Source organism: Hordeum vulgare, chromosome 6H (assembly GCF_904849725.1).
Source record: "Hordeum vulgare subsp. vulgare chromosome 6H, MorexV3_pseudomolecules_assembly, whole genome shotgun sequence".
Classification (NCBI taxonomy): Eukaryota; Viridiplantae; Streptophyta; class Magnoliopsida; order Poales; family Poaceae; genus Hordeum; species Hordeum vulgare.
Window position 1 is genome coordinate 141,440,292 of NC_058523.1, and position 12,006 is coordinate 141,452,297.

Consider the following 12,006-nt stretch of genomic DNA (forward strand, 5'->3'; position numbering starts at 1 on the left):
TATCTTCCCGTGAGCCCTTGGGTTTGATCGTACACATTTGCGTGTATGTTTAGCGTACGATTAAACCGAGGGTGTCACACAAGGACACCAAAAAGCCTAAGCTTGGGGATGCCCCGGGAAGGTATCCCCTCTTTCGTCTTCAATCCATCGGTAACATTACTTAGAGCTATATTTTTATTCACCACATGATATGTGTTTTGCTTGGAGCATCTTGTATCGTAGGAGTCTTTTCTTTTTGTTGCGTCACAATCATCCTTGCTGCACACCTTTTGAGAGAGACATGCACTCATCATGATTTTGCTAGAATGCTCATCGTGCTTCACTTATATCTTTTGAGTTAGATAATTTTGCTCTATGTGCTTCACTTAGATCTTTTAGAGCACGGCGGTGCGTGACTTGGTAGTTGTCTTATGCTATGAAAGTAGTCCCCAAAGGTGATAGGTACCCAATGAGGATACAAAATCCTCCATCTTCATGTGCATTGAGTAGAAAGAGAAGTCTTGATTCCTCTCAATTAGTTTTGAGACGTGGATATGGTAATATTAAGAGTTATGTTAGTAGGGTGTTGTAAATCTAGAAATGCTTGTGTTGAAGTTAGTGATTCCCGTAGCATGCACGTATGGTGAACCGCTATGTTAGGAATTCGGAGCATAATTGATCTATTGATTGTCATCCTTTGTGTTGAGGTCGGGATCGCGCGATGGTTAACACCTACCAACCCTTCCCCTAGGAGTATGCGTTTAGCACTTTGTTTCGATTACTAATAAAAAGTTTCGCAACAAGTATGTGAGTTCTTCATGACTAATGTGAGTCCATGGTATAGATGCACTTTCACCTTCCATCATTGCTAGCATCTCTAGTGCCGCGCAACTTTCGTCGGTACACAAACCCACCATATGCCTTCCTCAAAACAGCCACCATACCTACCTACTATGGCATTTTCATAGCCATTCCGAGATATATTGCCATGCAACTCACACCGCTCAGTCTCATGACTTGTGCTGTCACTCTCATATTGCGATTGCATGATCGTAAGATAGCTAGCGAGATGTTTCAACGTCATACGCCAAGCTAGATCGTTGCACATCCCGGTACACTGCCGGAGGCATTTCCTACAGAGTCATCATCGTTCTGAGCTTTGAGCTGTGAGTAAATAAAAGAAAAAAGAGGCCCAAGACCCAAAACAAAAAAAGGGGAGAGAAAAAGAGAGAAGGGACAATGCTACTATCTTTTTCCACACTTGTGCTTCATAATAGCACCATGTTCTTCATGATTGAGAGCCTCTCGTTTCGTCTCCACCATATGCTAGTGGGAATCTTCAATATATAACTTGGCTTGTATATTCCAATGATGGGCTTCCTCAAAATTGCCCTAGGTCTTCATGAGCAAGCAAGTTGGATGCACACCCACTAGTTCTCCTTTTGAGCTTTCACATACTTATAGCTCTAGTGCATCCTTTGTATGGAAATCCCTACTCATTCACATTGATATCTATTAATGGGCATCTCCATAGACCTGTGATACGCCGGGTCAATGTGATCATCTCCTCCCTTTTTGTCTCACAACCGCAACCACACTCTATTCCACCTATAGTGATATATCCATGGCTCACGCTCATGTATTGCGTGATAGTTATAAAAAGTTTGAGAAAGTAAGAGTGCAAAAACAATTACTTGGCCAATACCGGGGTTGTGCATGATTTAAATTCGTTGTGTGGCGATGATGGAGCATAGCCAGACTATATGATTTTGTAGGGATAACTTTCTTTGGCCTTGTTATTTCGAAAGTTCATGATTACTTTGCTAGTTTGCTTGAAGTGTTATTGTTTTCATGTCAATAGTAAACTATTGTTTTGAATCTTACGGATCTGAACATTCATGCCATAAGAAACAAGTTACAAAGGACAAATATGTTAGGTAGCATTTCACATCAAAAATTCGGTCTTTATTACTTCCCTACTCGAGGACGAGCAGGAGTTAAGCTTGGGGATGCTTGATACGTCTCCAACGTATCTATAATTTTTGATGGTTCCATGCTATTATCTTGTCAACTTTGGATGTGTTGTATGCCTTTTATATCTCTTTTGGGACTGACTTATTAACTCAGTGCCAAGTGCGAGTTTCTGTTTTTTCCGTGTTTTTGACCCTTTTTCAGACGGCGTTAATAAGTGGATAAGTTTGTCCAAAAACAGGAACTGGCTCTTGGCACTGAGTTAATAACTTAGTCCCAAAAAAAAATATAAAAGGTGTGCAGCAAGGATGATTGTGACACAACAAAAAGAAAAGACTCCTAAGATACAAGACGCTCCAAACAAAACAGATATCATGTGGTGAATAAAAATATAGCTCCAAATAATGTTACCGATGGATTGAAGACGAAAGATGGGATGCCTTCCCGGGGCATCCCCAAGCTTAGGCTTTTTGGTGTCCTTGAATTTGGCTTGGGATGCCTTGGGCATCCCCAAGCTTGAGATCTTTCCACTCCTTATCTCTTTGTCCACGAGAACATCACCCAAAACGTGAAAACTTCACAACACAAAACTTAAACAGAAACTCGTGATAACATTAGCACAAGAAAACAAACTACCACCTCTTGTGGTACTGTAGCAAACTTGAATTCTATATATATTGGTGTTGGGCTACTGTATTCTCACTTTGACATGGCTAGTACCCCCCGATACTAACCATAGTTTCACCAAAACAAGCAACCAACTCAACAAAAACAGAATCTGTCAAAAACAGACCAGTCTGTAGCAATCTGTATACTTCGTTTACTTCTGGTACCTCAAAAATTCTGAAAAATTTCGAATTCCTGGGCAAAAGGCATTTCAACCAGCAGCAAAAAGAATCAACTCAAAATCTCTTTGTGAATAAAAATGGAAAATCATCTCGGGAGCGAAAAGTTTCTGTCTTTTTCCAGCAGGATCAAACAACCATCACCAAGACTAGTCATAAAGGTTTTGCTTGGCTCAAACACAAAAAACACAATCACAACAGAATTATGATGGTGTGGACGCAACAAAACAGAAAGAAAAAAGATAAATTCATTGGGTTGCATCCCAACAAGACTTTGGAATCACGGAAACACTAGCACCCAAATCACACAAAGCATTGCATTCATAATTTTTGATTTTGATTTTGATAGTAGGTTCCCACTCATCATGAAGCTTTCTAGGGATAGAGACTTCCAATTCAAGTTTCTCTTCCAGAAATTTTATCATAGCTTCGACGATATGATCGGTAAAGGCCTTGTTTTGGCTATAAGCGTGTGGAGAGTTTAACATGGATTTCATCAAGGAAATGCATTCAATGAAGGAGCAACTATCATAATTGAATTCCTTGAAATCCAAGGTAGTAATTTCATTACTACTCAAAGTTTTAACATCTTCTACTCCACTTTCAATGCTTTTAGCATCAAGATAGATGGACTCCGAATCATTGGGGGACTTTTCAACCAAAGTGGATATATATCCAGCCCCATAATCATTAGTTTTAACACAAGAAAACAAAGATTCAATGGGAGTCACACCAAGCACTTTAAGATCTTCATGATTCTTATCACGAGAACACGCCTTTTTAAGCCATTCATGTCTAGCACGAATTTGGGCGGTTCTTTCTTTGCTCTCAGTCATGGAAACACGCATAGCTTTCAAAGTCTCATCCATAATGATCTTGGGAGGAGCACATCTAGCTTTCAAAGCATCAATATCACTAGACATTCTATCAACGCTTTTAGCCAAATCGTCAATTTTGAGTAGTTTTTCCTTATGGATGCATTGAAAATCTTTTGTGAGTTGATAAACTCTTTGATATTACTCTCTAGATCAGAGGGTAATCTATTGTGATTTCCATGAGTATTGTTGTAGGAGTTGCCAAAGTTATTAGACGAGTTACTAGGAAAAGGCCTAGGAACATAGTTTCCTCTTAAAGCATTGTTGTTGCCAAAATTATTCCTACCAACAAAATTAACGTGCAAGCTAGCGTTGCTACTCTCAATCAAAGAAGACAAGGGCATATCATTAGGATCTAAAGGAGCACTTCCACTAGCAACCAAATTCATTAACTCATCCATCTTAGCACTCAACGAGTTAATTTCTTCTATTGCGTGTACCTTCTTACTAGTAGGCAACCTTTCAGTGTGCCACTGAGAGTAGTTCGTCATGATATTGTCTAGGAGCTTTGTGGCTTCCCCTAACGTGATTTCCATGATATTGTCTAGAAGAAAACGAGAGGCAACTGGCAAACAAAGTAAATGCAAGAGAAGAGTTTGCGACACCTACTTAGATGAGTTCTTGACTTGATCCTCCCCGGCAACAGCACGAGAAATTCTTGCGCTACGGCAACAAAAGTCCTTCCCAAGCAATGCCAGGAATTCTTCTTGCTACTTCTCTTGTTTGCGTTGGTTTTTCCCTTGAAGAGGAAAGGGTGATACAGCACAGGAGCAGTAAGTATTTCCCTCAGTTTGAGAACCAAGGTATCAATCCAGTAGGACAATCTGATCAAGTCCAGAGTACCTGCGCAAACACAAAAGAGCTTGCACCCAACGCTATAAAGGGGTTGTCAATCCCTTGAAGATTGATTGCAAAGTGAGATCTGTAGGCGGAAAGTGCAACGAAGTAAAAAGTGTAAGGCTGAAAATATGGTGTGGAGTAGACCCGGGGGCCATAGTGTTCAGTACAGGCTTCTCTCAAAATAGCAAATATCAGGGTGGGTGAACAAATTACTGTCGAGCAATTGATAGAACCGCGCAAAGTCATGACGATATCTGAGGCAATGATCATACATATAGGTATCACGTCTGAGACAAGTAGACCGATACTTTCTTCATCTACTACTATTACTCCACACACCGACCGCTATCCAGCATGCATCTAGTGTATTGAGTTCATGACGAACAGAGTAACGCCTTAAGCAAGATGACATGATGTAGAGGGATAATCTCAAACCAATGATGAATACCCCATCTTTTTACCCTTGATGGCAACAACACGATGCGTGCCTCACTACCCCTTCTATCACTGGATGAGGTCACCACACTGTATGAACCCAAAACCAAGCACTTCTCCCATTGCAAGAATCATAGATCTAGTTGGCCAAACAAAACCCACAACTCGAAGAGAATTACAAGGATATGAAATCATGCATAAGAGAGATCAGAAGAAACTCAAATAAGATTCATAGATAATCTGATCATAAATCCACAATTCATCGGATCTCGACAAACACACCACAAAAGAAGATTACCTCGGATAGATCTCCATGAGGATCATGGAGAACTTTGTATTGAAGATCCAAGAGAGAGAAGAAGCCATCTAGTTACTAGCTATGGACCCGTAGGTCTATGGTGAACTACTCACGCATCATCGGAGAGGTCATGGTGTTGATGAAGAAGCCCTCCGTATCCGGATCCCCCTCTGGCAGGGCACCAGAACGTGCCCCAGATGGGATCTTGCGGAGACAGAAGCTTGTGGCGGTGGAAAAGTACTTTCGATGATCTCCTAATTTTTTATGAAATTTTTGGGGATATATAGGCACAAAACCTAGGGCAAAGGAGCCTCAGGGAGCCCACAAGCCAAGGGTGCGCGGGACCCCCTGGCCGCGCCATGAGGGCTTGTGGGGTCCCTGGTGGCCCCTGCCCTGATTCTCCGGCTTCCCAATCTTTTTCTGTTCCAGAAAAAATCTTTTTGGCAGTTTTATTCCGTTTGGACTCCGTTCAAAATCCTCCTCTGAAAGGGGTCAAAAACATGGAAAAAACAGGAACTGGCTCTTGCTACTGAGTTAATAAGTTAGTCCCAAAAATATATATAAAAGGCATGCAAAACATCCAAAGTTTGACAAGATAATAGCATGAAACCATCAAAAATTATAGATACGTTGGAGACGTCTCAGGTCCTTGGAGAGGTTAAATTGCAATTTGCACATCTCCGTTGTGGTTTTTGCATAAGTAAGATGCGATCATACTAGATACCCATAGCAGCCACGTAAAACATGCAACAACAAATTAGAGGACGTCTAACTTGTTTTTGCAGGGTATGCTTGTGATATGATATGGCCAATGACGTGATGTGATATATTGGATGTATGAGATGATCATGTTGTAATAGTTAATATCGACTTGCATGTTGATGGTACGACAACTGGCAGGAGCCATAGGGTTGTCTTTAAACTAACGTTTTTGTTTGCAGATGCGTTTACTATATTGCTAGGACGTAGCTTTAGTAGTAATAGCATAAGTAAACACGAAAACCTCGATGGCAAGACGTTGATGAAGATCATGATGATGGAGATCATGGTGTGGCGCCGGTGACAAGAAGATTGTGCCGGTGCTTTGGTGATGGAGATCAAGAAGCACATGACGATGGCCATATCATGTCACTTATGAATTGCATGTGATGTTAATCCTGTTATGCACCGTATTTTGCTTAGAACGACGGTAGCATTATGAGGTGATCTATCACTAAAATTTCAAGACGAAATTGTGTTCTCCCCGACTGTGCACCGTTGCTACAGTTCGTCGTTTCGAGACACCACGTGATGATCGGGTGTGATAGACTCAACGTTCACATAGAACGGGTGCAAAACAGTTGCACACGCGGAACACTCGGGTTAAACTTGACGAGCCTAGCATGTGCAGACATGGCCTCGGAACACATGAGACCGAAAGGTCGAGCATGGATCGTATAGTTGATATGATTAGCATAGAGATGCTTACCACTGAAACTATTCTCAACTCACGTGATGATCGGACTTGAGTTAGTGGATGTGGATCATGTACCACTCAAATGACTAGATATAAGTACTTTTTGAGTGGGAGTTCTTAAGTAATATGATAAATTGAACTAATTATCATGGACATAGTCTAATGGTCTTTGCGAATTATGATGTAGCTTGCGCTATAACTCTACTGTTTTCATATGTTCCTAGAGAAAATTTAGTTGAAAGTTGATAGTAGCAACTTCGCGGACTGAGTCCGTGAAGCTCAGGATTGTCCTCATTGTGGCGCAGAAGGCTTATGTCCTTAATGCACTACTCGGTGTGCTGCACCTCGAGCATCGTCTGTGGATGTTGCAAACATCTGACATACACATTTTTGATGACTACGTGATAGTTCAGTGCATAATACTTAATAGCTTAGAAGCAAGGCGCCGAAGACGTTTTGAGACGTCACGGAACATATGAGATGTTCTAAGAGATGAAATTGAGATTTCATGATCGTGCCCTTGTTGAGAGGTATGAGACCTCCGACAAGATTCTTTGTCTACAAAGTAAAGGAGAAAAGCTCAAATTGTTGAGCATGTTCTCAGATTGTGCGAGTACAACAATCGCTTGAATCAAGTGGGAGTTAATCTTCCAGATGAGATAGTGATGGTTCTCCAAAGTCATTGCCACTAAGATACTAGAGCTTCGTGATGAACTATAACATATCAAGGATAGATATGATGATTCTTGAGCGATTCGCAATGTTTGACAGTGCGAAAGTAGAAATCAAGAAGGAGCATCAGTTGTTGATGCTTAGTAATACCACTAGTGTCAAGAAGGGAAAGGGCTAGAAGGGATAGTTCATGAAACGGCAAACCTGTTGCTGCTCTAACGAAGAAACCCAAGATTGAACCCAAACCCGAGACTAAGTGCTTCTGTCATGAGGGGAACAGTCACTGAGGCAGAGCTACCCTAGATACATGGTAGATAAGAAAGTTGGCATAGTCGACAGATGTATATTTGATATTCATGACATTGATGTGTACTTTACTAGTACTCCTAGTAGCACGAGTGTCGTGGGTATAAGCCTGACAGTAGATGTGTAGGGTACGAAAGGGATGGGCAGAGCCTTAGCTACGGCGAGGTTGTATGAGTTCAGGCCCCTCTACGGTGGAGGTAATAGCCCTATGTCTCAGTGCTCAGGGAGCTTGTTTTCGAGTGGAATATCAAATACAGTGAATTGCTAACCCCTGCAACAGAGGGGGAGGGTGGCTTATATAGAGTGCGCTGCCCTCCACAACGGTTCAGTGCACAAGGGTGGAGTAGTGGCGAATAAATGTCTACATTACAGGTAATGTGCGTCTTAAATGCTAATTAAGGAATATGGAAACGTATGACCGTTTCCCTCTAGGGGGGTTACGATGCACAGAGTGGAATCCAGTCGGTTAGTTTGATAAACTCCGAATGCTAATCTCCGACTGGACGGTCGAGGATCTGTTACCGACTGGATGAATGGAACTCCTTAGTTCAGTCGGAACTGACTAAGGGCCTTGTCCCTTGTGAGGGGTAGTCCTTGGGTTGGACCTTTAGGGCAGGCCTATGACCCTACCCTAGGACTATAACCCCATCATTAGTCCCCGAATGGATTGGGGTTGGAACGACGAAGCGATGCTCGAAGTTTGGATCCGACTGGAACGGAAGTGACTTTGGCGTTGCTTGCCTCGATCCATTTTATCTTCTCTGATCAATGATCCGAGTGGAAGTAGTTGCGAAACAAACTGTCGGAAACCGAGTGCTTCCGCGGCATCTTCTGACGTGACCAGTCAACTGACAGCGGCGGATTTTCCGGGATCCTCAAATTTTGGTTACCGCGCGCTCAGCGGGGATGACGCCATCGCGCTTGAGTAGCGCCTGACGCCTCGATTCTCGCGCCTTCATCTTCTCGATTGATATCGCCACGGTTGGTTGGGGGATAAGGTTTCGGGGCCACCTGCCAGTGACACAGTCGGAACCTTACTTAAACCCCAGCGGCGAGAGTTTTCTCGTTACGCTCGCCGGATCTCTTCCCTTTGCTTGTTCCGCTCCTCTCGCCTTCCCCTGCGCACCCAAGCTTCCTCCTTTTCCTTCTCCTTCGCAGACCCGCATTTTCCGCCATGACGAAGGGACAGACCAGCAAGCTGGAGGCAAAGAAGAAGAAAGGGAAGGCGGCGGCTCCTGCTCGGCGGCGGCAGCGAGCGTTGCCGGTGGAGTGGATCCAGGGAGACTTCCTCCCCTCCACGGTGACAAAGCGGGATCTGCTGCAGCTGGTGGAGCACGGATGATCGTGCACAAGTCGTGGAGGTTGCCGGCGGAGAATGAGATCGAGCCGGCACCCCGGGAGGGGGAGCGCGTCCTGCTGCTCAGCCACATATATCGAGGTTTCTCTCTGCCCCCGCATCCTTTCTTCAAAGGCATTATGAACCACTTCGGGGTGCAGCTTCACCACTTTCCCCCAAATGCCATAGCTCATCTCTCTGCTTCCATAGTCCTGTGCGAGTGCTTCATCGGCTGTCCTCCCCATTGGGGGCTGTTCAAACATATTTTCTCTGCTAGATCCCAAACTATCAAACGACTTCACTAGTGAGATGATAAGACACACCTTCTCCAGCTCTGCGGAGGCTTAGGTTTCCAGAAGAAGAGTAGGAGTAGTTATCCTGCCCTTCAGCTGATGGAGTCGGTCAGGAACTGGCAGTCGACGTGGTTCTACTGCCAGGACGTCGCCTGCCCAAATGCCACAACAGGGCTGCCTCCCTTTAGCTTAGATCGACCCGCTCCGCTTAAGCAGCTTGCGCTCACGAAGGCGGAGAAGGTTGACATCCAGCCTCTGGTCGACGCACTCGCAGATGTCGTCGGAAGGGGAGTCACCGGCATAGATTTGCTGGAGATTTTCCTCGGTCGGCACATACAACCACTGCAGGCTCGCGACCACGCCATGTGGCACTACACGGGGCCCGAAGACTCCACTCGGACCAACGTCTTGGCCGTGACCGAGGAGAAGGTGGCGTCGTGGGTGCTCCAGATCACAGGCGCCTGTGAGAACCCCAGAGGGTCTCGGCGAGTGAGGGCTTTCTGCGCGGACAATCCCCCTACGAACGAGGTGAGTACCATTTGTCGAGTGCACGTATCTGTCTTAGTTTTATTGCTGTCTTGAATCTTTGCCTAGCGTCTGATGTCGCCAACTGTATTCTATGCAGAAGTGGACCAACTGGTTTTCTCCTGTCTCGAACGGGAACCCGGCCGAGGAGGAAGAGGAGGGAAGCCAGGAGGGCAGCGTGGAGAGCGCCGAGTATGTCTACGACAGAGGGGAAATGATGGAAGAGTCTAGTGAGGAGGAGGAGGAAGACGAAGAACAGGACTCGCCGCCCCCGCTGCTGGAGCACCGAACCAAGCGCCGACATGAACCTGCAGTTCCCTCGGCCCCTCCAGCATCCTCGAGTGCTCCGCCCACTGCTCCCGTGGTCCCGAGTGCTCGGAGCACCAAGAGGACCAGGGACGTTGCTGCTGAGCCTGCGGGTCAGCCTTCCAAGGTGGCTAAACCGAGAGGATCTAAACCTCGGAAGGCTTTGCCGCGGATGAGGGTCGCTGTTCCCGTCACCTCAACGTAAGTGCGTTGTTCTTCTTCTGATATTCGATTGAACTCCTGTTTGATGGTCGAATGAATTTCACTCGACAGGGTTGCCACCTCTGCCACCTCTCCGGCGCGCCAGGAGGATGATCCCATGGACGGGGACAACGTCGTCTCGTCCCAGCCAGGTGCGTTGTAGCGATTCCGAAAGTTTTATATTATCGCATCGCGAATTCTGTCTTCGGTCTTGCCCCTTTCTTTTCATGAGATCTCGCGCCATTCGGTCTGGCAGGGGTGATTTATGTGGATGAAGGTGACCAGGGGAGACCTGAGCAAGCTGCGAAGCCTATCCTTGAGGCTGTCCCGCCAGTTACTGCTCTCACCGCGGACGTGTCGCCGACTGAGGCGATGCCGCCGACTGAGGAGGCGCTGGTGGCTGCTGAACCGACTGGAGCGGGCCTTGGGATGCCCAAGGAGCTTCCAACGATGCCAGGCCCGTCAAATGTCGGGTTCAACGTCCAGCGCCTCCCGGAGGATCAGGTGGGAGCGGCCAAGGGAGCCATGGTGCAGGCGGAGCTGATGGCGGGAGAAGCCAAGAAGGCGTACGACTCCATCGCATCCTTGTACCAGCGGAGCTTGGAGCTGCGGGACGATATCCGAGTAAGTGGGCTAGTAAGTATTTACTTTTCTCTTGTAACCCACTGGGTGTGCTCGGATACCGTATGATGTTTGCAATGGATTCACTCTGAGTGAACCCAGTGGGTCTAGTCCCCGAGACTTCTGTCGAGTGCTTGCACCGGCAGTTGTCTTTATGCATATTGTCTTTGACTTGGTCAGATCCGTAAATAATATGGTCGACTGCTAACAGTTGGGGCACTCGGGGTGTACCTACTGTAAGAGTCTCCGAGAGTAATTTTACTCAGGTCGGGTAGTATTAGCCTTGTAGGCGTAGGTGTTGTCATGTATCTCAATATGGCGGACCTGTTTGAGTTTCATGCCAGTGGGGTCACTCTCAGTGAACCCACTGGGTGTAGTCCCCGAGACCAATGTCGACTGCTTGCGTCGGCAGGGGTCTGAAGAACTTAGACTTTTTAGTGTTGGATTTGTCTGATCGTCTCTTGGTGCTGGCTGGCAGAAAACTTGTGAGATGGGGACAACATACGAGACTCTTAGGGCAGAAAAGGTTCAGTTTGCCGGTGAGCTGGATGCGGCACTGATTGCAATGGCTGGTATGAAGGAGGTTCTGGTGGAACGAGAGAAGTCGTTGGAGCAGGCTCGTGAAGCGAACAAGGCACTGACTGCTCAAGTTGAGAAGATGAAGGCGCAAACGTCTGATGTGATGGGGCAAATGAATGTGTTAAACAAGCGGTGTATAGCGCAGGAGAAATACGTCGGTGACTGGGCTCGGCAGATGATGACGCGTCTGGGTGGTAAGTTCTGTTTTTCTGAGTGCTTGTGGTACGTGCGCTACACTCGGCGCTTATTGTTTGCTTGTCCTGTGTTTGCAGATTTTTGCATGGACGCTGAAGCTGAAGCGGCTGACGTGGAGCGGTCGATTCGCGAGAACATTCCACTCGGCGAGGACGTCAATCGAGATCTGCTCGCAGCGCACATTCGCGTGGGCAAAGTTGGTCCTTTCATCGGTCGACTGAGAGAAGTCGTCGGCCGGATCGACAAGGAGCTTTGGCCGGAAGATGAGTCGCG